Source organism: Leptodactylus fuscus, chromosome 8 (genome assembly GCF_031893055.1).
Source record: "Leptodactylus fuscus isolate aLepFus1 chromosome 8, aLepFus1.hap2, whole genome shotgun sequence".
Lineage (NCBI taxonomy): Eukaryota > Metazoa > Chordata > Amphibia > Anura > Leptodactylidae > Leptodactylus > Leptodactylus fuscus.
In genome coordinates this window covers 5,412,661-5,439,190 of record NC_134272.1, presented here as the reverse complement: position 1 = coordinate 5,439,190, position 26,530 = coordinate 5,412,661, and the positions used below count along the sequence as shown (strand labels likewise).

General features: G+C 43.3%; 1 protein-coding gene across 3 annotated transcripts in view; it reads left to right on the top strand.

Moving 5' to 3' along the window:
* CHLSN (cholesin) overlaps positions 1-26,530 on the top strand; it is a 153,904-nt gene that overhangs the window by 39,537 nt on the left and 87,837 nt on the right. The window lies entirely within an intron of this gene.

Sequence of the window (26,530 nt, the reverse complement as noted above, 5' to 3'; positions counted from 1 at the left end):
TTTTCCCCCCACCGTTCCTGAGCAATCCATGCTTTTAGTTTTAGCACCTGATATGCTTACTATACTCTCTAGTGTCAAGTGGGTGGCCTCCAGCCAAGGACCGCCCACCTGACAGAAGAGAACCTAATTGGCATAGAAATGATTGCTCAGGAACAGCGGGCGCTAGAGAGAAAATTCCAACTATGCCAGACTTAGTGGAGCGGCACCTACTGAACGATGAAGATGTGGAGGTGGAGAAGGCGGTGTAAGGTCCTCTTTAATCCACCTGCCTTATGGCTGTCCGACCATCATCTGTTACCAGCTTTACCACCATGCAACGTCCATGGGCACAGAATATTCTGAGACAACAGTGTTGGCCTTCCTGACAACTTGTTTTTCAACGCTTTGATGTGGCGACACCTCTCATCTCACCGTCCTGTTTATTCTATGTTTTTATTCTAGTCTCTGGAGTGAATGTGAGATGCCAGCTGCTCCATTGTTAGGAGAAGTGTGTCTATATGTATATGCATGTATCTGAATGGGGACCCTGTGTACACAGCTAAATGTTTGGTCGCTCTCACTTCAAGGTGTCGGTCTAGTATTTGCACATATTTCTCACCTGGTAAGGTGACACGAGATAGCTATATATTGCTTTACTATCGGTCACGTTATGATATTGGTAGGTAATTGGGAGAATGGAAGCGCTGAGCGAATCCAAGCCTTGTATGATGAGTGCATGCTATGAAAGGTAAGGCCCTGTTCACATATACATTAGGTAAGGTTAGGTTATCTTAGGTGCTATCAGATTCTGACCAAATAGCTCAGTAAGCTGCATTGTTTTGCAGGTAATATGATGGACACCATGTTGGAAACCCAATGGATGCCAGTAGAGTCAACCAGTCCCGTCTGACGCATCTACACTTGGCTTGCTTTCCATTTTTTTTGTTCCTATTATGGAATGGAAAGACTGAAAGTGCCGTATAGATGTGAACCACGCCAAAGTGTGTCGGTGGAAAGAAGGATCAGGCATGTTGTGAGATCAGCTACTACTAGCGGTGGCAGTGTCTTCTGTACCCGCACTGCAATCTCTATACAGTATGTATATGGGGGAGCAATAAGACTGTCAATAGCAACTAGTGAAGGTACATGGCTGGCTTAAAGGTCTATTCCAGCTGTTCGGTGGGTGTCCCACCACTGGGACCTCCTTCGATCTCGAGAACTGGGGTGTTTTGCTCCCCATTTATGAATGGAGTGGCTGGTCAGATGGTGCACACTACTCCATTCATTTGAATGGGGACCACTGGAGATGGCTGAGAGTTTTCTTGGCGATCTGCATCAGCCTCCATTTTTTTTTAGTCTAGTGGAACATCCACTGATCAGCAAGTTACCTCCTAACCTCTGTGCGGCAGCAGAATACCCCTATCCTATGGCATATGATAGAACAAGAAATGTATACACTACATGAGGCTGAATGGCCGGTAGGGCCCATGTAGAGAGAGATATGAGATACACTGCCATCGGGGTGTCGCCGGTTTTCTTATTTCCCTCTATTGAGGACAGGAGTACACTCGGCCGAACCCAGGGTGCATGTGTGCTGTCAGATGGACGAAACCTTAAATTGTATAGAGCTGGAATACGGTTGTGTCCATGAAGCCTTATCTATTCCTTTGTGCAGTTCAACAATAACCTGGCACCTGGTGCGGCTCGTAAGGAAGGGAGGGGATTGGTATTGTTCTCTATTACAGAGGAAAACCTATTCGGCAGAAGTATTAAAAATAAACCTGAGAACTGTCGATGTGGTTGTGTGATGCCTACAGATAGATGTGCCTGTCTGCAGTGCTGGAAGAGACCACTTCAGGTCCTGTCCAAAGCTAAAAATACAGGAAACCAGGCACTTAAGGTTGCGTGTAGCCTCAGCTGGCCTCGCTCCTATGCATTGTGCGCTGTCATAATGCTTGTATTCACGTGAAAAATGACATAGATGCGGCTAAAGATACCACATGGAACATTGCAAACATTCAATCAGACACGCAACGAAACAAGGTTTCTCACATAGTGTATGACAGCTCTTAATATATTAAATTGTTCCGAAATTAAATGGCCACTCACTTTTTACAAGATTTGCAGAAATCCAAGTGAATAGAAGTAACTTTGTAATAGATCTTGGGAAAGAAAAATGCTGCTTTCTCCACTTATCTGGCTCTTTTCCCCCAGTAATCTGGCTTTAGTGATTCCTAACTTATATTACCTTTGCGTCCTACCTATTAAATGTTAAGCTTATTTGTAGGCTGAATATTGCCTCGTCATATTGTAATATAGATCATTAAAGGGGTTGTCCAGGAATCGATTGTCCGCTGCCGGTGTCTGTTTGGCCCACATGACTGCTGAGACTCATCAGGTAATGGTGACGTAAGTGAGTGACAACACCGATCCCTCTCCATTGACTGCTGGACAACCCCTTTAAGTTCTCTTCTATACATTGTTACCTTTACAGGGTTTGTCCACTTTAGAATACCCATTGTAATACTCTGTATGATAGAACTGTGAGTTAGTAGAGGAGGGTCCTATGTATAAGATGCCTAATCTCCCCTGTGGCCGGAAATTGGAGATTTACTTGCAGGTATCCCCTTCAGATTAGAGCAGACCGCTGGGTCGCAGGGAGATACTTTGTGACCTGGTAATTGTCCAGGGACACTCCTAACAAGCAGCGAACCTGTTTAATGCCTCACTGAGTCCATCTGTTGGTTTCAAAGAAAGTTCATAAGCCGAGTATTGGTTTAACAGGAAAAATTTCCATTCGTACATCGCTGTTGGCCATTCGTATTCCTTAAAGGGGTTGTCCACTAATAGAACATAGCTGATTTTATTTTTTTTTAATGCTATTTTATGATGGTTAAATCCCTTTAAGAGAACCTTTGACCAACTTGAGCTCCATTCTAGTGCAGTTCTCTAGCCCCCGCCGTCCCAGAGCAATCAGTTTCTGCGCCAAGGATTTTGACTGATTCTCTAATGTCAAGTGGGTGGTGTCAGAGGCGGGCAGAGCCACACCCCCATGTCTGGTCCTACCTGATACCACTCACTTCATATTAGTCTAGTTGGTATATTGGGCACCAAAACTCACTTCATCGATTGCTTGGGAATGGTGGGGGCTAGAGAAAAAGTTCCAACTGCATTGGAGTCAATGCAGGGGCACCTACTAAAAATGAATAGGGCTGGAGTTGCAGGAGCTACATACATGAACATTTCTTACGTTTCTCTAAATTGTCTAAAATGAATCCATTGTAAATTGTCTTGATGGAAAATTTCCAGTGGTTTTGTGCTCTGCGTCTATTCATCTTGTGTAGTCTGACGCTGCCGTAGTCGATCTTCCTTCTGCTCCCTCGGTGGTTCTAACAGTCCATGTGAACGATCCGATAGCGAATAGAACGAGCCAATATTTGGGGATATGTTGGAGCAGCCACATTATTGGTCACATAGGTTTACAAGTAACTATACACAGGATATATTGTAATCTTCTCTTTGATACTTCGCAGTTACATTGTTACACCCCCGAGTATCACTCTTTATGGAATAAGAATTAACACAACAATTAGAATATTGTCCAGATTTCTCATAGAAATTCTCCTGCAGATGTTGGCTGTGACTTCTGGGTACTATCGCTCTGCCCGCCTGTATGTGGACCTAGTAAGTGACTCTATGTGGGGATATAAATTGCCTATGACAGATGCGATCACAATCAGTGATACATATGGATGTCTGGCTGTGTATTACAGACGTAAGCCGGGATCTATACCTTATCCAGAAAGACATTCCCGTCTCCGTATCAGATATAATTGGGAGATAGCGAAGCGGCAGTGCTGGCCTTGCAGTGTTCAATGCATTAATGGGAATGATATAGTGCAGAGGAGAAGACGGCTTATGTTATATCTCCATACGTGTCTGAATAAATATATACATACATAAAGCAGGGCCAGGGAGCCGTGTGCTGAAAATATACTGCGAGCAATTAAAGGCGCTCTCCATCGACAAATATCCATCACTTAAATGTATGGGTGCTGGAACCCCTGCGCCACGCAACGTCTATGGGACAGCAAAGTGAGTAGCGAGGCGCATGTGGGACCATCAAACACCAACATAATGGGGGCTTCGGTTCCTCCTGTGATAAGGCCATTCAATAGGATCGCCATGGAAGTGGCTTGGCCTCTAAAAGGTGAAATACGTTCCTGAAATGATCGGACGTGCCGTTCAAGTCTACAGTATTGACGATCGCTCAGGTATATAGTATAGGACTTATTGTAAGGTGGTCTGTAGGTGCGAATCCCCTGCTAACTCTCCATTTTAGAGGATGATCTAATATACAGGGCATCACCTTATAGACTGGCAGTGAGTTAGGAGTTCATCATGTTATAGCGATGTCCAGTGTGTGACTATATACGTAGGAGTGTAGCAATGCCTATACATTTCTATATGGAGAGATTTCATAGGCTATGGATGCCGCCTCCTAGAGCCACCCGACATCCAGTGCAGACCCCATGCCCATTGGGTGACACTACAGGCTCCCATTATACCGCCTTTGGATTGATAAGCGTATCGCTTACTTACTGAGATCCCAGAGGGTCCTGGCACGTAGGTTCATACCCCATTTTTGTGTCTATGCACCTTGAAGTGTCTGGTTCTCCCTGATCTGAATCTAAATAGATGTCGACTTACCGACTCTGATTATTTCAGATATTACCATCCGTGTGCCCAGTCTGACACTGCCATTGCTTGAAGGATTTGTCACTAACTCTACATTATCCAATCAGGATTGCTGATATGTGAATGACCAAATCCAAAATTCAGTGGTATATCAATAGGGGACACGACCTATACAAAGGGGATTGTCCTGAAATGATCCTCCATTAGTCACAATTGAGAGAAATCCTATAATCAGGGTTCATAGCAAGTGTATTAGACTGTGATTAAACTTTTTAAGACCCCTGAATGGCACCTCTGTGTAGTTTGAGTGCATTGCTAGAACACTGCCCGGCGGACCTGTCACTTGTCACCCAGCTTTCCCAGATACAATTGTTGCTCAGAAATGTAAACCTGAATGAGCTAATTCTATTGTATTAGACTAAAACTACTCTGCAATTTTTTTTCTGGGGACATTAAGGTTGCAAACACCAAGTACTAGTTACAGTAACAGCCATCATTATTCACTACCATTAAGTGCAAAGTAGTAGCATAACACTGCGATTGTAAATCTCGAGAGTCCTAACCTTAAGATACTTGTGACACTTAGTATTGGAACTGGATGCAGTATATAGTGCCCGAAGGATTCTGCAGTATATATCATATTCTACATCATATAAGAGGTTATATACCATGCTCACGACCCGGCACGATCAGACATTTGTGTTATACATGAGTCTTCTATATCCCAATATACTTGGCGCTGTATACAGGGACCGTGCTTGAGCTGCAGCAGCTTCGGATCTATAAGTCCCTGCTTATCCTTCTGGGCCTCCTGGGATATGTAGTACCACAATTACCCATCCTTGGTGATCTATCCCTTAATCCAATCAGATGGAAGGTATAGGATGCTGCAACTTTAAGTACTAAAATGTATTTCTTCTGATTATTATTATTATTATTATTATTATTAATAAACATATTCTGGTTGTATTAACATGCCATAAAAAGAAACTGAACTTCGGTAATTTATAGTCACCCAATTCCATAATGCCCATAGTGTCCCAAATAATTGGATCATTACCCAGACCCTATTAGTAATCACCAACTATATAGACAGAGCGACATATTGATAAAACCGTAGAATGTAAGAAACATTAAAACTGGAGATGTCAGATCAGGAGCAGAAATTACATATTATATTATATATTATATTACATTATATTTCATTACATTAATATTGCACCCCCTCCTGCCTGTCATAGCCACGAACGTCAATATATATTGAGCTTTATCTGGTGAGGAGGAGAGGAATATATTGCCGTAGATGACCTGTAATCCCTCCATCCATGTAAGTGTGCTCACGTTCCGACTCTCAGTTCTCCTCTTGTGACTATGGTACATGTTCTGTATGCAACAACAGAATACTTAATAGAGAAGTCACACTATAGGTCACGGAAGATGTCCCAGGAGGCTGAAGTCCCTGACCGAGGGCCGTGGTGTTCACTTATGGCTTACCCTCTCCTCCCTTGTCCCAAATGTATTCGTCAGGCTGGACACAGAATAACAAGTGGTGCATGGTGTATCATGTATGAGAATGGAACGTTTCGATGTCTCGTAGTAGTTCCTCTATACTGCAGGTAGAAGTTTCTCTATCTCTCTTTCCATAGGTAGATAATATACATTGAGTGTGCTCACCCTGCAGCTGGCTGTGTAAATGGGTTATGGGGTCACTAATGGCTTGTCCTCATTACCCTAAAGCTTAGAGATCCTATAGATCACATACAGGTAAGGGAGAACGTAAAGGATAAGCTGTTCCCTTCCCCCAGACATTTATAGTAGATAGGTTACCTTTCTGTCGTTGCATCTCCTCTCATGTTCCTTGTCAGACATCCAGAAGATCCTTACAAGACATGACAGACCCCAGTGGCTGAGCCTCCTTCCTCTCGGCTGCTCGCTGCTTTATATCGCATGTAGCAGAGGTGTCACCTATTTGTATCAGTCAGTGGCAGCGGAAAAAACTTGATGGGACATTCGGCTGGAATAAAGACATCTCCTCCTAGATGACTGCGATTTTCGGAGCAGTGTGGAGGAGTTCATTCCTTATGTCCTTGGCAACAGCCTGGTGCTTCATAGATTCCCAGGGTTGTTCTAATTTGTGTTTGGTGGAAGTGCTGCTGAACCGGCTTCCTTTAAAGGCTCGTGTTAACCCTTCCTCTGCTGCTGCAGACAGCCCAGGTTCCAGTCATGTCACAGACTCCTTTTTCTTGTCCTTCATGGTTGGAGTTTCTCATTGCCTGTGACATTCTGCTCTTGTTGGGGGTTTTCACCTGTCTTTCTTTCTTTCTTTCTTTCTTTCTTTCTTTCTTTCTTTCTTTCTTTCTTTCTTTCTTTCTTTCTTTCTTTCTTTCTTTCTTTCTTTCTTTCTTTCTTTCTCATTCCTTTTTTTATTCACAGTTCCTTGTTCATTCAGTCTTCCTTGACTTCATTTTCTGCTCCTGGTTCATTGGTATATCCTGATGACTTTCTTTTCACGTCTTTGTTACTATTCCCTTTCTCCTCTGTCCACTCATTCTTCCTCTTCTCTCTGCTCATTCTTTCTCTACTTTCTGCTCATTCCTCTTCTCTCATTCTTCTTCTTTCCACTCATTCCTCCTCTCTGCTCATTCCTACTCTTTCTGCTCATTCCTCCACTTTCCTCCGCTCATTCTTCCTGTTCTCTCTGCTCATTCTTTTTCTCCTCTGTGTTCATTCTTCCTCTTCTCTTTGCTCATTCGTTTTCTCTCCTTCTTCCCTCCACTCATTCTTCCTCTTCTCTCGCTTATTCTTCCTCTTCTCTCCATTCATTCTTCTTCTCTCTGCTCATTCTTTTTCTCCTCACTCATTCTTCCTCTTCTCTTCCCTCATTCTTCCTCTTCTCTCCACTCATTTCTCTTTTCTCCGCTCCTTCTTCTTCTTCTTCTCTCTGCTCATTATTTCTCTTCTCCACTCATTCTGCCTCTTTTCTCCTCTCATTCTTCTTCTTCTTCTCCTCGCTCATTCTTCTTCTCCTTGCTCATTCTTCCTCTTCTCTCCGCTCATTTCTCTTCTCTTGCTCATTCTTCCTCTTCTCTCCGCTTATTCTTCCTCTTCTCTCTCGGCTCATTTTTCCTCTTCTTTTTGATCATTCGTCTTCTCTCCTTCTTCCCTCCGCTCATTCTTCCTCTTCTCTCCGCTTATTTCTCTTCTCTCGCTCATTCTTCCTCTTCTCTCCGCTTATTCTTCCTCTTCTCTCTCGGCTCATTTTTCCTCTTCTTTTTGATCATTCGTCTTCTCTCCTTCTTCCCTCCGCTCATTCTTCCTCTTCTCTCTCGCTCATTCTTCCTCTTCTCTTTCGCTCATTCTTCCTCTTCTCTCTCGGCTCATTCTTCCTCTTCTTTTTTCTCATTTGTCTTCTCTCCTTCTTCTCTCTGCTCATTCTTCCTCTTCTCTCTCGCTCATTCTTCCTCTTCTTTCCGCTCATTCTTCCTCTTCTTTCCGCTCATTCTTCCTCTTCTCTCTGCTCATTCTTCCTCTTCTCTCTGCTCATTCTTCCTCTTCTCTCTGCTCATTCTTCCTCTTCTTTCCGCTCATTCTTCCTCTTCTCTCTGCTCATTCTTCCTCTTCTTTTCTCTCTTTCTTCCTCTTCTCTCTGCTCATTCTTCCTCTTCTTTTCTCTCATTCTTCCTCTTCTCTCTGCTCAATTTTCCTCTTCTCTCGCTCATTTCTCTTCTCTCCGCTCCTTCTTCTTCTTCTTCTTCTTCTCATTCCCACTCTTCCATGGCTCATTGCCTCTATTTCTCCCTGTTCATCTTCTGATTCGTCTCCTTCTTATTCTTTATTCTCAGCCAAGCTTCTCTGTCCCTTCTATATCCCCCACGTTCTCTTCATTCATTCTTAATATTCCTCCTTTTTTTTTTTTTGCCTTATTTGATCATTTTTAACCTATATTTCTTCTCTCCAAACATCTTTCTTATTAGATTCTTTTTCTTTTGTATTTTCTTGTCTTCTCCTTTCTCTACACTTATCTTCCTTTACTAAAGTTTCTTCATTCTTTGTGACTTTGTAGAGGACCTTTCCTGTCCTCGGCACATGCGGTTTTATATATCACTAGAAAGCTGAATCAGCGCACTGTTGGCTTTCCCATTCTGTGCCCTGGGGTAAGAGGTTTCGGTGCAGTTACCGATATCTCTCCACTGACAGTTTAGTCGGGCTGTGAGGAGCGCCCCCTCCTGACAGTCCTGTCCATAGCTCTGTACCGCTCCTTACCACCCAGTGATGACGCTAAGGTCGGGTTCACATCGGCGTTGGCAGTCCCTTTGGGGAGTCCGCATAGGGACACCCCCGAACAGACTACAAGGGAAACAACAGGAGGACGTCATACCTCAGCCTTCTTACATTAATGCTCCAGAATTCTTAATTCCTAGGGAATGCCAGTATTTAGTGACACATCCCGGGGGGGCGACAGGTTCTTTTGGCAGAGCTTTAACTATTTTCTCTAGAGGAGCCTTCAGTCTCCGTCATTGTCCTTGTTCTGATTCTATTTCCATCTAGACTTTCCTGTGCGTTACTTCTATATACATTGTATCTAGTTTTCTCTTGTGTGTTTTTATTTCTCTCTCAATGTTTTTATGTTTTTTTCTTTGTGTCTGTCGTTCTCGCTCTTGTCTCATCTCTCATGTCTATCACACACGGTTCAGAGCCGAGGATGTTCTCATTGATTTTGCATTTGCTCTTATTAAAGGCTATAATTCAGACTAATTTCTATTTTCTGTTCTGTCCATAATGAATTTGGATGACCCCTAATGACAGAAAAGCCTGACTGATATATGTCGTGCAGCTCTTGGACGATACAATCCCCATCTCCAGCAGTGAATCTGTCTCCTGGACGGACTTTCTGAACCTTGGTGTTTTGTCTTTTTGTCATTGTTACAAACATCAAATTGCTCTTGTTACTTCATTATTTGTTGATCATCTTATTTATCAAGAGGTCGGCAGTGAGCGCAGGGGGGGATCCATGTTTAGCTGTTTTATATGTGCGCCTATAGGTGCCATCAATGCTTGTGGTGCAGAACACACATCCATCCCATGCTACATATCATGATCTATGTGCGAACCTATGAAGACCTTGGAAAGAGTGTAAATTTAATCCAAGTGCTTCATGACACCCCTCCTGCCCTGTCCATGAACTGTTCATGTACCAAAATTTTAGGGCAATATCCCCCCAGTGACATCGTTTGACACGTCTGTGTTGTGTTATAAGATGACTACAAGTGAATTATCCCTTTAAAAATATTCCAAGCTGACATTTTTATGTCTTCTTTGTATCCCTGTGTTGTTTATTCAATACCGCCATACCGATCATGGATTAGAAGGCAGGAGAGTCGCGCCGTGAGAGTCAGCTCCGCACATTAATGAGCGCCCTCAGAGAATCGGAACTGTCACTTGCCAGGCCGCCACAAGACAATGCTCTTAAGCAGGTTGGGTGCGCTGCGAATTCGCAAAAATAATTGCAGATCAGTGGGGGAGGGCTAATTGCGGCTGATTGTCTTCTGATGCATACGTTATTTCTTATATTAGCATAAACGTAAAGTTTTCTAGTTAGTTATATAAAGTCATAGAAAATGGTAAAATAAAATATTGAATAGAGATCAGTCTACTGTATATTGCAAAGAACAAAGTAGTCAGCGGCACTACTGCAACAGCGCTCATATTCACAATCTTGTGTCAGTATTGGCAAATCTTCCAGCTGTAACAGCCAAAAAACCATGGAATAAATAAAATCCCAGGGTGGTGCTCACTGTGAAAAAACCTAGACAGGCAGTGACATATGTGAAATGTAGAAAACAGGGCACTCACCCGCCACGGGATACATAAAACATTCGTTTTTATTTCATCCTCTTTAAAAAAAGGTCAAACCTGTGCTGGGCAGTGTAGTAGATCAAAGACTCTGTATACTACAATACTCTGTATACTACAATACTCTGTATACTACATCTGCTAAGACTCTGTATACTACAATACTCAGTATACTACATCTACTAAGACTCTGTATACTACAACATCTACTAAGACTCTGTATACTACAACATCTACTAAGACTCTGTATACTACAACATCTACTAAGACTCTGTATACTACAACATCTACAGAGACTGTATACTACAACATCTACAAAGACTCTGTATACTACAATACTCTGTATACTACAACATCTACAAGGAATATTTATACTGCAACAAGCAGACAAGTTGCTCAGCACAACCAACAATATGAACAGGAAATACAGGTGCACATTTCTGTGGCTAAAACACAACTGCTAAAACAACAAGTTGCCGCCGCCCTTTGCTAGCACCACAAGCATTACTGCAACCACCTACTGTATATAAGGACACATGAATATATCAGGTACTTGTAACTGTAAGCTCATCCACCCCGTCAAGGCGACCTCTCTTAGGTGGTCCCTACAGTAAATGGCTCCCCTCTTCCAGGACCTTGGTCCCCCATGAATTAGGGGCGAATGTGTTCTTCAGTCACAGCATGTCCTGCATATATAACAAGCAGCCTCCTCTCTTTGGACCTGTGGCCTCTGAATGAATGAATATGAAAGTGTGGGTACACACATTATGTTCTAAGTAAAATCAGCCTGGGACCGATGGGTGGTGTGCTCGAACCAAAATGGAGGTCAGACACCCCCCCAAAAAGTACAATGCAACAGACACATAAAAAAGGACGGCACTGCCAAACAATAGGAACCAGAAACGCAGGTGTACATTGATGTGCCCCTAATTCATGGGAGACCAAGGTCCTCGTTCTCTTGTTTTTGCATTGTTATCCTCTTCACTTTCAGCAAATAAATGTTATTGTTTGTATAATAAAAGTTGTACAATTTTCCAATTTACTTTCTGTATCAATTCCTCAGGGTTTTATAGGTCTTCGCTTTCTATCAATTCATTGATGTTTCTCCACTGGAAGTAAACAGTCCATAGTCATGTGATGTACGGTCTATGGTCATGTGATGTACGGTCTATGGTCATGTGATGTACGGTCCATGGTCATGTGATGTACGGTCCATGGTCATGTGATGTACGGCCCATGGTCATGCGATGTACGGTCCATGGTCATGCGATGTACGGTCCATAGTCATGCGATATACAATCCTTAGTCATGTGATGTACGGCCCATTGTCACGTGATGTACGGCCCATTGTCATGTGATGTACACGCAGGTGCACGGCACGTTACAGTCACAGCTCAGTAGTCTGACATCTGCCTGGTAACGAGCCGTGCACATCACATGACCATGGACTGTTTACATCCAGTAGAGAAAAATCAATGAATTGACAGAAAGTGGAGATTTAGAAAACCCTGAGGAATTCTGCACCAGCGAAGGACGTTCTTCATTTATAACAAGGCGCGTGACACAAAGCTGGTGTAGATTCCTGACATCGCTGACACCAGTAAACTCTCATAAATCTAGTGGGGCACCATAGTCCTCATGTCTCTTGTGGCATAGAAGAGAAGAATCCTACTTATGCAAAGATTTGTGACTTTTTCATGTCTTTTACACCAGAAAACTGGCACACGGGTAGGACTGGGCGATCAGGACCTAAAGCAGAATTGTGACAAATCAGATATTTTACCTCCCTTACGATTAAGGATGATTATTTGGGTCAGACCAGGCCCCTTTTACAGTATGTATGGGGTGAACCTCACGAGATTCACCTGGTGGGTCATTTGGACCAAACACAGCCAAACCAAATCTCCTATTATTATATTGAGGAGTCTGAAGACCCCAGAGTATAATTAGCGGAGGTTCACGGAGGTGAAGAAACATAAAAAGAACCAGTGTTACCCATCTCTCCTGGGCTCCTGTGCAATTCGCGTCTTCTTACTGACATCATGTGACTTGGGTTTGGAACAATAAATGCAGTTGAAGACAAGTGCACCAGTAGTTTTTTGGTGCAGATTGGTAAAATTTGCAAATCTTCCCCTACACAATCTCCTCCATGATTGTATAAGAGCCATATATGGCATATATGTCACCGTGCACCGCACATTTCCCTCCACATACCAGCCGGAGGTCCTCTCTTTTGTCTTATCTGAAAGTATATAGTACTGAGCCGTAGTAGTGGAGTAGCAGCTAAGCCCCCGGTGGGCGCTGTGTCCATGTCACCAGGTTGTTTTGTACTTGAAATTGGTACATTGCATTGCGGTTCCCTAGGAAACTGCTTGCCCTTTTCAGTTTGCTAGATTTTAATGTAAATTGAAAGCATTTTTACCTGTATTTCTGTGGGCGGATAGATGCAGGCCAGTCATTTTTAGCTAGGCCAAGGTGCATTTAAATAGACTCGGTCACCCCTCCAGACGTGTCTTACGTCTATCCTACATGAAATATCAGTTCTGCAGCAAAAAGTCCGTGTTGTTCTGTTCCTATTCTTCCTAGAAATTCATTAATAAGTTGTCAGTTGGGGGCGTGTCCTTGACTATCCAATTAGAGCTGAATGTAAGAGACACTCCCCCTTTTACAAAGGGTTTGGTAGCACTCGGTTGTCAATCTAGTCTTAAATTTAGTGCCGAAATGTCCAGGTTTGACACTTGAAACTTCTGCTTATCATGCTAATGTCATGCTTGTGGTTTATTGGCTCCAAGCCTTTTATTTATTTATTTATTTATAAATGTGCAAGGTCGGCATCAAAGTAGATTCAGAATCTTCTATTGTTGATGCTTTTCCCATGTCTAGTACCTGTATCCATGTCTGATGCTGTCACCCAGGTCTAGTACCTGTATCCACGTCTGATGCTGTCACCCAGGTCTAGTACCTGTATCCATGTCTGATGCTGTCACCCAGGTCTAGTACCTGTATCCATGTCTGATGCTGTCACCCAGGTCTAGTACCTGTATCCATGTCTGATGCTGTCACCCAGGTCTAGTACCTGTATCCATGTCTGATGCTGTCACCCAGGTCTAGTACCTGTATCCATGTCTGATGCTGTCACCCAGGTCTAGTATCTGTATCCATGTCTGATGCTGTCACCCAGGTCTAGTACCTATATCCATGTCTGATGCTGTCACCCAGGTCTAGTACCTGTATCCATGTCTGATGCTGTCACCCAGGTCTAGTATCTGTATCCATGTCTGATGCTGTCACCCAGGTCTAGTACCTATATCCATGTCTGATGCTGTCATCCAGGTCTAGTACCTGTATCCATGTCTGATGCTGTCACCCAGGTCTAATATCAGTATTTGTCTGATGCTGTCACCCATGTCTAGTACCTGTATCCATGTCTGATGCTGTCAGCCAGGTCTAGTACCTGTATCCACGTCTGATGCTGTCACCCAGGTCTAGTACTTTTATCCATGTCTGATGCCGTCACCCAGGTCTAGTATCTGTATTTGTCTGATGCTGTCACCCAGGTCTAGAACCTGTATCCATGTCTGATGCTGTCACCCAGGTCTAGTATCTGTATTTGTCTGATGCTGTCACCCAGGTCTAGTACCTGTATCCATGTCTGATGCCGTCACCCAGGTCTAGTACCTGTATCCATGTCTGATGCTGTCACCCAGGTCTAGTATCTGTATTTGTCTGATGCTGTCACCCAGGTCTAGTATCTGTATCCATGTCTGATGCTGTCACCCAGGTCTAGTACCTGTATTCATGTCTGATGCCGTCACCCAGGTCTAGTATCTGTACCCATGTCTGATGCTGTCACCCAGGTCTAGTACCTATATCCATGTCTGATGCTGTCACCCAGGTCTAGTACCTGTATCCATGTCTGATGCTGTCACCCAGGTCTAGTACCTGTATCCATGTCTGATGCTGTCACCCAGGTCTAGTACCTGTATCCATGTCTGATGCTGTCACCCATGTCTAGTACCTGTATCCATGTCTGATGCTGTCACCCAGGTCTAGTACCTGTATCCACGTCTGATGCTGTCACCCAGGTCTAGTACCTGTATCCATGTCTGATGCTGTCACCCAGGTCTAGTACCTGTATCCATGTCTGATGCTGTCACCCAGGTCTAGTACCTGTATCCATGTCTGATGCTGTCACCCAGGTCTAGTATCTGTATTTGTCTAATGCTGTCACCCAGGTCTAGTACCTGTATCCATGTCTGATGCTGTCACCCAGGTCTAGTACCTGTATCCACGTCTGATGCTGTCAGCCAGGTCTAGTACCTGTATCCACGTCTGATGCTGTCACCCAGGTCTAGTATCTGTATTTGTCTAATGCTGTCACCCAGGTCTAGTACCTGTATCCATGTCTGCTGTCACCCAGGTCTAGAACCTGTATCCACGTCTGATGCTGTCAGCCAGGTCTAGTACCTGTATCCACGTCTGATGCTGTCACCCAGGTCTAGTACTTTTATCCATGTCTGATGCCGTCACCCAGGTCTAGTATCTGTATTTGTCTGATGCTGTCACCCAGGTCTAGAACCTGTATCCATGTCTGATGCTGTCACCCAGGTCTAGTACCTGTATCCATGTCTGATGCTGTCACCCAGGTCTAGTATCTGTATTTGTCTGATGCTGTCACCCAGGTCTAGTACCTGTATCCATGTCTGATGCCGTCACCCAGGTCTAGTACCTGTATCCATGTCTGATGCTGTCACCCAGGTCTAGTATCTGTATTTGTCTGATGCTGTCACCCAGGTCTAGTATCTGTATCCATGTCTGATGCTGTCACCCAGGTCTAGTACCTGTATTCATGTCTGATGCCGTCACCCAGGTCTAGTATCTGTACCCATGTCTGATGCTGTCACCCAGGTCTAGTACCTGTATCCATGTCTGATGCTGTCACCCAGGTCTAGTACCTATATCCATGTCTGATGCTGTCACCCAGGTCTAGTACCTGTATCCATGTCTGATGCTGTCACCCAGGTCTAGTATCTGTATTCGTCTGATGCTGTCACCCAGGTCTAGTATCTGTATTTGTCTGATGCTGTCACCCAGGTCTAGTATCTGTATCCATGTCTGATGCTGTCACCCAGGTCTAGTACCTGTATTCATGTCTGATGCCGTCACCCAGGTCTAGTATCTGTACCCATGTCTGATGCTGTCACCCAGGTCTAGTACCTATATCCATGTCTGATGCTGTCACCCAGGTCTAGTACCTGTATCCATGTCTGATGCTGTCACCCAGGTCTAGTATCTGTATTCGTCTGATGCTGTCACCCAGGTCTTGTAACTATAATAGTGGTTACCTGCAGACCCCATAGACTATAATGGGGTTTGCCGGGAGTCCAACATTTTTGTACTGAAACTGGCGGAGAAAGAAATGTCCTCCATGCAGAACTTTTCTCTTTGATGGTTTTGGTGGTGGACTGTTCAGTGGAGACTGAAATAATGTTGGATGTCACAGAAAGGAGCCAAAATATGATAATAAAGTAGATTACAAAATGTATGACACACGTACTGCCAGGAAATTAAAAGTTGTCTGAAAGTTTAGTTACCCTTTACGGCTGACCATACACCTGAAGAAAATCAGCAGTCAGCCAATAACAAGATCTACACATGCATGCTAGGCCTACCAAGTATGCATGTCTTCTATGTGGGGGGAGTAAGCACTGTTGGGCACCCGGCAGCCGCTTATCTCCCCAAGTATGAAAGTATCTGTCATGTTGCAAGCCATTAGACCTTTGAATTCAGCTCTGAAGTATAAAACAGGACTTAATGCAGGAGATGTGATACAATGTATTTACAAACCAGCTTATATTACAGGACATGTACATAACGTATAGATCTCTCTATGACTCTATAACAGGGATGTCTGGGGTTTGTGCTCAGCCGGGCACTTCCCTGTTATTTTCCTCCTATTTTGCCTTTATCTTATCTCACCTATTCCACTGCCTGCAACTCAAACACTGAAAAACCCATTGCCATAAAAACCATCGATCGCCTTCAGCCGTAAGAAACTGTAAGGACATTAAAAGGTAATTTTGCTGATAATTCCCGGGGTGGTAAAACCATCTGGGAGTCTCATTCACACTTCAGCCTCACCACAAATCACAGCGGCTCTTTCCACGGAGACGTATCTGAAATTCTTCTTCCGCACACCAGATGGCCCCTGAAGATGAAACCTCTATGTTTAATGTACAGGAAAGCATTCACACTGTTACACTATACACGCCTAGTTATAAACAGGCAGTGAATTTTATAAAATATTTTAAGCTTTTTTTATTTTTAAATTTTTCAAAACACTCCAGAAAGCGTGTGATAGCTCCTCCTATGTTCACGTTTGGTATTGCAGGGCGGCTGCTTTCACATGCACTGATGGGGCCAGTATATCACACGACTTATGGCCACTTTAGCAGTCTTTTGGGGAAAAAAGCAGCCGTGTCTTCCTTTTACTTAATAACACGTTTAGGACTGGACCGGCCCGTTGTTTGCAGTCCAGTTTCCTTTGTGATAGAATCATCTTCCGAGCTGGATAATGTCTTCAAGACTTCTTCGTTTCCTGCTGGTGATTACCCTGGAGAAGGCTCTATGGGGGTGCTGAAGTTCCTCCCGTCTTCTTGACTAGATTTGCTGTAATAGTCTAGTAAGATGCCACAGAGGAGTCTGCGAGATGTCTCAGGTTTAGCTGGGCGTCTGCTGCCCCATGTATACATAGACGGACAATATTTGGTTACAAAAGGGTTAATACAAGGCCTTTGTTTTAATAAATATAATAACATCTGCCCAAAGTACTTGACATGTTTGCCACGATTAGTTGCCAGTCATCACGGAGCTGAAGATTGGAAAAAGTCTCAGCTGATCTGCAGAGATGGGCCGGACGGACACCGCAGATTTTAGCCTGTCAGATCAATTCCACTTGCCATGACTGTAAATGTCTTTGGGGTGTTAATACCTGCCAGTTATTGTTATCTGTCCGAATCAATCGCAACAGACAAAAATCATCGCTCAGAACTTTATCCGCAATAATAATATAACCTATAATCCTATTAAATTAACCCTTGAATTGACACACCTACCGAAAGAGGCCTGAGATTGCTGCAGGTTCGTATTGTACCTATCAATAGCAACAGGTCTCAAGGGGAATGAAATATTCATGTCTGACCTTCAGGTATCTCCAGATATGTAACACTGCAGAAAATATTCTGTATAAGACGAGAGATACATTGAGACTAGAAATTTCTTGTATAATACTTTGTATTTGGTAATGTCTTGTGAGCAGACCAGTATTGTAGGGTGCGGGGTAATCTCTGGGCTTAGTCTGGATACTGTATCACTATATTACTTTGCATCCTTTGCTCAATTCCTCGGGTATGGGGGGAGCCAGAGAAATAAAATCCCACTGTGCCAGAATCTGCGGAGGGGCGGCTATTAGATGATATAAAGAACAGGAGGTGGTGGAGGTGGTGCAGTACCAAGCACGGCCACAAACGTGTGTATGGTGCTGTGTCTGTGTATGCAATACAGTAGTCCACATCCCTTTAATTGAGGCTCGCTAGACTATTGCTGGCCTGCAAGATTTCTGAGTGTTGGCACCAAATCAATATGATTGGCTTCTCCTAAGAATGAATCATCAATGCCCGAACAATCCGAGGGGGCCCAAATATTTTGTGTATGATGTTTCTCAGGACACTTCTTGGTGTGAATCAGGCATTGGTAGTGGTAAGAATCCGCTTGAAAGGAATTCCCCCTGCAGTAAAAGAGATTCCAATCAGCAGCATTAAAGGGGCGGTCTGGAAAGTTTTTTCTTTTAAGAGCTTTTCTTAAGATAGGCCATAAATATCTGATCGTCGGAGGTTCAGCTTTTCAGCACCGCGTCCAATCCCCTTCCTGTACAGTGAATGCAGCCTGAAGCAGATAACGCCATACACTCTATACTGGCCGGACAGTAATACTATATCTCACCAGTGACATCAGCCACTATACTGTATATGGAGCAATTTGCTTCTAGGGGACGGGGGAGTTTATCACTTCCAACAGTTATATTTTGGGTATCATAAAATGTAGAATGGTGGTGTTGTGGTTCTGAGATTCTCAGCTTTCATATGACACCAAGACCACAGTTCTACCTGTATTATTTCCATAGTTAGCAGCAGATACAAACAAATTATATACAGCTGCAGCCGCTCCCGATCCTGACTGTGTAACTGCTGATATCTCTGGTACCAAAGACTTAGAACTTAGTTCCTAGTGTCATATGAAAGCTGAAGAATCTTACCTACATATATATATATATGTATCTCTCTCTCTCTCTCTCTTTATCTATCTATCTATCTATCTATCTATCTATCTATCTATCTATCTATCTATCTATATCTTTATATATAACGTATATTAAGATTATTGTGATAAGAGCCAGAAAATCTAAAGTTGTTGCAATGTTTAGGTACACACTAAATCTAACCCCAACCTGTATGTGGGTCACGTGCTAGGGATGTGCCTCGTAGCCGCATTTGTAGGGTCATTAGCATCAGTCGGGTTCTGGCTGCCATTACCAGCACATGCAGACACTGCAGATCATGCACCAGCTGGAGGAGCGACTTCTGTGGAGCCTTCACTAATTAGATAGATCGCAAGTAAATGGGAAAGCTCATTTCCCTATGTCCTGAAAAGATCACATATTCTACTTGTCTTCATCTACACCAGAAGGAAAGTCCAGCACACCTCCGATAAAAGCAGAGCGATAAAACCACGTACACACAGGGACGCTGACGCACCGGCCGGACAGTCCATTGTACAAAGTCATCACTGCCTGACATATATTATATATATATTGATGGTATTACCGGTGTGAGCACATACTGAGCCGTCCTACCAGGTCCAGTCAGTTTTATTCTAAATCTTAGAAAGCTGAGTTGCTATTAAGGCACCTGGATAATGAAGATGGCAAACGTGCTGAGTTCAGTAATAGTGTACACATGGAGAATATATATATATATATATATATATATATATATATATATATATATACTGCATTTACCAGAGTTCAGGTCCTTGTTCTCACCCAGAATTTCCAGATACTGATCTAAATGTAATTAAAAAAAAAATATATATAAATGGCTTAATATAATATTTAGAAGAATTGTCCAGCATTCTACTAACGTAATATTGACTGTATATGCTAAGGATAGGTAATCAGTAACCGTCTCACACCGAGGCCCCACGCTGATCAGCTAATTGAAAAGCTTGGGTCATATCACACAGCTCAGCTTCTCTCCTCTATCCTATACCCCTATATATCACACAGCTCAGCTTCTCTCCTCTATCCTATACCCCTATATATCACACAGCTCAGCTTCTCTCCTCTATCCTATACCCCTATATATCACACAGCTCAGCTTCTCTCCTCTATCCTATAACCCTATATATCACACAGCTCAGCTTCTCTCCTCTATCATATAACCTATATATCATACAGCTCAGCTTCTCTCCTCTATCATATAACCCTATATATCACACAGCTCAGCTTCTCTCCTCTATCATATACCCCTATATATCACACAGCTCAGCTTCTCTCCTCTATCCTATAACCCTATATATCACACAGCTCAGCTTCTCTCCTCTATCCTATACCCCTATATATCACACAGCTCAGCTTCTCTCCTCTATCCTATAACCCTATATATCACACAGCTCAGCTTCTCTCCTCTATCATATAACCTATATATCACACAGCTCAGCTTCTCTCCTCTATCATATACCCCTATATATCACACAGCTCAGCTTCTCTCCTCTATCCTATACCCCTATATATCACACAGCTCAGCTTCTCTCCTCTATCATATACCCCTATATATCACACAGCTCAGCTTCTCTCCTCTATCATATACCCCTATATATCACACAGCTCAGCTTCTCTCCTCTATCCTATACCCCTATATATCACACAGCTCAGCTTCTCTCCTCTATCCTATAGCCCTATATATCACACAGCTCAGCTTCTCTCCTCTATCCTATACCCCTATATATCACACAGCTCAGCTTCTCTCCTCTATCATATACCCCTATATATCACACAGCTCAGCTTCTCTCCTCTATCCTATACCCCTATATATCACACAGCTCAGCTTCTCTCCTCTATCCTATAACCCTATATATCACACAGCTCAGCTTCTCTCCTCTATCCTATACCCCTATATATCACACAGCTCAGCTTCTCTCCTCTATCCTATACCCCTATATATCACACAGCTCAGCTTCTCTCATTTATCATATACCCCTATATATCACACAGCTCAGCTTCTCTCCTCTATCATATACCCCCATATATCACACAGCTCAGCTTCTCTCCTCTATCCTATACCCCTATATATCACACAGCTCAGCTTCTCTCCTCTATCATATACCCCTATATATCACACAGCTCAGCTTCTCTCCTCTATCCTATACCCCTATATATCACACAGATCAGCCTCTCTCGACCATATAAGCCTATGCTTTTTTAAAAAAAAAAATCTACAGCTTTAGATGTTATTAGTCCGGCAGGATCTGATGGTACTACGTGGGGTGCAGATATTTGCGTCATGATGTCATTACATTGTACAGGTGTATCTCCTACTCTTAAAGGCAATTTCTCCACCATGGGCTCTGCATCTTATTGTATCATCACAGCCTGTAACAGACGTTCTTAGAGAATTGTCCATTGAGATGATGATGATGATGATGATGATGATGATGATGTACTGTTATGAAGCCGCTGTTTCCGGATATCCAGCACTCCTGGCTCATCTCCGCCGCCTCTTCCTCCTCGATGTCTTCCTCTGTCCCCTTGGCTTCTCTTGTGACATTTTACTGGGAAGGTTTCATGATTACATGTTCCTGTGTCGTACTTTGTTTGCATCCGGCTTCCTCTCTTTTGAGCAGATTGGCGCCCAGTAATGGTGCCAGCACTTCTCTGCAGGTCTTATAACACATTATGTCATGAGCAAGTGAGCCGGGCGCTGAACAAGAACATCCAGAGAGCCAAAGCCATCCTCTAACACTCTCACACTGTATCTCTCTCTGTATCTCTATGTATCTGATGTCTCTCTCTATCTCTCTAGGTATCTGATGTCTCTCTGTATCTCTCTCTGTATCTGATGTCTCTCTGTATCTCTCTAGGTATCTGATGTCTCTCTGTATCTCTCCATGTATCTGATGTCTCTCTGTATCTCTCTCTGTATCTGATGTCTCTCTGTATCTCTCTCTGTATCTGATGTCTCTCTGTATCTCTCTAGGTATCTGATGTCTCTCTGTATCTCTCTCTGTATCTGATGTCTCTCTGTATCTCTCTAGGTATCTGATGTCTCTCTGTATCTCCCTCTGTATCTGATGTCTCTATGTATCTCCCTCTGTATCTGATGTCTCTATGTATCTCCCTCTGTATCTGATGTCTCTATGTATCTCCCTCTGTATCTGATGTCTCTCTGTATCTCTCTCTGTATCTGATGTCTCTATGTATCTCCCTCTGTATCTGATGTCTCTCTGTATCTCTCTCTGTATCTGATGTCTCTCTGTATCTCTCCATGTATCTGTCTCTCTGTATCTCTCTGTATCTGATGTCTCTCTGTATCTCTCTGTATCTGATGTCTCTCTGTATCTCTCTCTGTATCTGATGTCTCTCTGTATCTCTCTGTATCTGATGTCTCTCTGTATCTCTCTCTGTATCTGATGTCTCTCTGTATCTCTCCATGTATCTGTCTCTCTGTATCTCTCTGTATCTGATGTCTCTCTGTATCTCTCTCTGTATCTGATGTCTCTCTGTATCTCTCTAGGTATCTGATGTCTCTCTATATCTCTCTCTGTATCTGATGTCTCTCTGTATCTCTCCATGTATCTGATGTCTCTCTGTATCTCTCTGTATCTGATGTCTCTCTGTATCTCTCTCTGTATCTGATGTCTCTCTGTATCTCTCTGTATCTGATGTCTCTCTGTATCTCTCTCTGTATCTGATGTCTCTCTGTATCTCTCTAGGTATCTGATGTCTCTCTATATCTCTCTCTGTATCTGATGTCTCTCTGTATCTCTCCATGTATCTGATGTCTCTCTGTATCTCTCTGTATCTGATGTCTCTCTGTATCTCTCCATGTATCTGATGTCTCTCTGTATCTCTCTGTATCTGATGTCTCTCTGTATCTCTCTCTGTATCTGATGTCTCTCTGTATCTCTCTGTATCTGATGTCTCTCTGTATCTCTCTCTGTATCTGATGTCTCTCTGTATCTCTCTAGGTATCTGATGTCTCTCTATATCTCTCTCTGTATCTGATGTCTCTCTGTATCTCTCCATGTATCTGTCTCTCTGTATCTCTCTGTATCTGATGTCTCTCTGTATCTCTCTGTATCTGATGTCTCTCTGTATCTCTCTGTATCTGATGTCTCTCTGTATCTCTCTCTGTATCTGATGTCTCTCTGTATCTCTCTCTGTATCTGATGTCTCTATGTATCTCCCTCTGTATCTGATGTCTCTCTGTATCTCTCTCTGTATCTGATGTCTCTCTGTATCTCTCTCTGTATCTGATGTCTCTCTGTATCTCTCTCTGTATCTGATGTCTCTATGTATCTCCCTCTGTATCTGATGTCTCTCTGTATCTCTCTCTGTATCTGATGTCTCTCTGTATCTCTCCATGTATCTGTCTCTCTGTATCTCTCTGTATCTGATGTCTCTCTGTATCTCTCTGTATCTGATGTCTCTCTGTATCTCTCTGTATCTGATGTCTCTCTGTATCTCTCTCTGTATCTGATGTCTCTCTGTATCTCTCTAGGTATCTGATGTCTCTCTATATCTCTCTCTGTATCTGATGTCTCTCTGTATCTCTCTGTATCTGATGTCTCTCTGTATCTCTCTCTGTATCTGATGTCTCTCTGTATCTCTCCATGTATCTGATGTCTCTCTGTATCTCTCTAGGTATCTGATGTCTCTCTGTATCTCTCCATGTATCTGATGTCTCTCTGTATCTCTCTCTGTATCTGATGTCTCTCTGTATCTCTCTCTGTATCTGATGTCTCTCTGTATCTCTCTAGGTATCTGATGTCTCTATATCTGGAGGACACAATGATTATTTCTTGTTGCACTAATATGCTATTGAGGGTCTGTAGAAAGCTGCATGATTCCTGTCCGCAGCTCTGTGCTGTCACATTGTGTCCCTTACCTGTTGGGTATACTGGTTATTCAGAATATCCATTCTCTTCACAATCCCATAATGAATGGACAGATCCAATAAATGAGAGGCCTGGCAGGTATGAGCAGCTTGTTATAGATCACTAGGTGTTAGCAGCGTTGTCTCTTCCTTTACCGACATGTCTGCTGACATTCCCAATGTTATTATCTGCCATTGGGGGCTCTCTGCTATTTCTGGCTTGGTGCTTTATATTTTTGCAGTTATCAAAGCAGATCGTATCAGTTTCTGATTCTATTTGATGACTGTGACTTTATTCCTGTATAATCACAAGAGTTTCCCCGCGAGGCGATGTGTGTAGGTTGTGAAACATTGATCTTTGGGACTGAGACATTCATCGGTCCTGAGAAAATGGCATAAAGCAAAGAATAGGCTCAACCTGCTAGACATAGTCCGAGATCCCAGGACGTCGGACACCCCAGGAGGTCAGCCTCTATATGGAGAACAGAGACCAACGCAGATAGCCGTGTTCTCCATGTAGTGGCCATGATGAGTTATTGCAGCTCAACTCCTATACAGGAAAACAAGGCCACAAGAAAATGGCCGCTTACTTACTGTGTAAGCGGCCATTTTTATTGTGGCCGTGGGCATGCACAGTTGGCTCTGCCTGAGGCCTACAAGTTTGACCGCCCGCGCCAGAACAGGATGCATGAAGAGGATGTTCCTGAAGAAGATGGAGAGCTGGAGAGTTCTCTGGCAGCATTGGGCCCGCCCCCAGTGCTGCGAGAGAAATCATTTGCATACTGACAAAAACCGGGATTTCTACCAAACGGCGGCGCAGAGAAGACATCTAAAGATAGGAGAAGAATAGACTTTCTTAAGGCTATTCCTAGGTGTCAACCAGAAAAAAAATTCAATTTTAATGGTTGAATCCCTTTAATATAATTCTCCCAGAACACCCCTTTAGGCTGAGGCTCCACGTTGCAGAAAAGCAGCTTTTTTGTTGCAGATTTTTCTGTGCTTTTTGGAGCCAAAATTGGGCAATAAATCGTATTTTCTTCTACCCCTCCCTCCCTTCACTCCTGGCTTTGGCTCACTCTTAGGTTGGGCTCACCTGAGGCAGGGCCGGGCTGATGGGTCCTTTCCTGGCGACAGACTCACTGACTGTATTTCAAGGAACCCAAATAGGAAAATAAACATAAAAACAACATCTCCGCATTCAATCCCCTCGTGACCCATTTTATATAAAAATGCAAAATACAAACCTTAAAATCACTAAACCACAAGACAATTTGCCTTGTCCCGGGAGACGACCTCGGTTTAGTCTTCTTTTCCCTTGTTCGGTTCCAGCACATCATGTGTTCTGCTGTTGTAAGAAATGTCAGTAAATGTGACTTGTATGTGAAAGCTTCTGGGTATGTGCAAAAGTAAAAGCAAAGCCAAAAATAGGACAAATTGCTATTGTGGAGTGACTTTGTCCTGCTGTACGTTCTGGCCATTCCTTAGGTTCGGTGTTACAATATGGTTTCCTTATCTCACTGGAAAATATCGATTGTCTATTTAGTAGCGGACACCGCACGGGCGTCAGTCCACTGTCATATGACAAAGTCGCCTAATGTAAACCCAATAACATCCAGTTTATTAATAAATATCCATTGTATCAATGTGTATAAGCCAATTCTCTGAGATTCTTCCATATAGAATGACTGGATTGTTCAATAGATCGTCTCTATTTTAAGACGTGAAGGCTCCACACGCCATCACAAGTACATTGGCGTTGCTCCTGGCGGCCGGACCCGCTCTCTCAGCAGGAGCCTTGGCGAATATCTTTATAGTAAGTCCAGCTTATCCTCTGCACCATCTGCCTGTAAGGAATAACATTTATTTAGTTTTAGCGCAACCTTTTATTCCCGTCAGTATGGAAGTTGCTAGAGATGCAAATAGATCTGCCTGGAGGCCCTGAGCAATGGAGAGGCAAAGCTAGTGTGAACATGGTGTAAGTCATCAATAGGGAAAATGGAAAACCCATCTCAAATGTTGTCAGTGTTTGTGTGCCACTGCTATAGAAAACCCAAAGCTTCTGTACAGTAAAGACTTTCCAGGGTTCTAGGGTTTAAAAAAAATAAATAAAATGAAATTGTTGCAATTGGGAGTCAAATGATATTTGTGGACATCAAATTTAAAAGTTGCGTTATTCCATTTTTAAATAATGAAACCGCAGACCAACCAGCAGCGCTGAGGCAAGGTTCATATCTGCGTTCGGTATTCCATTCGAGGAGTCTGCATGGGGACCCCCCAAATGGAACACCGGACGCATTGGCAAGCGGTGAGCTTATGAAAGCACACGGACCCCCCCCCCATAGACTATAATTGGTTCTGTGTGTTTGCCACATGGTGTACACATGGAACATGTAAAGTACTTCATGAACTACTTTCCTGTTTGCATGACTTGTGCACACACTGTGCGGAAAGCACACGGACCCCAATAGACTGTAATTGGTTCCGTGTGTTTTCCGTGCAGTGTCTGCATGGAACATGCGCACAGAAAAGTATTTCACAATCTACTTTCCTGTACACATGACTCGTGCAGAGACCACGCGGAGAGCACACGGACCCCAGTCTATGGGGTCCATGTGCTTTCACTGCACACCGCTTGTCATTGCGTTCAATATTCCGTTCCTGGGGGTTCTGAAGATGTGAACCAGCTCTTACACTATATGTGGACTGACCGCTGCCAGCACTTACACTATATGTGGACTGACCGCTGCCAGCACTTACACTATATGTGGACTGACCGCTGCCAGCACTTA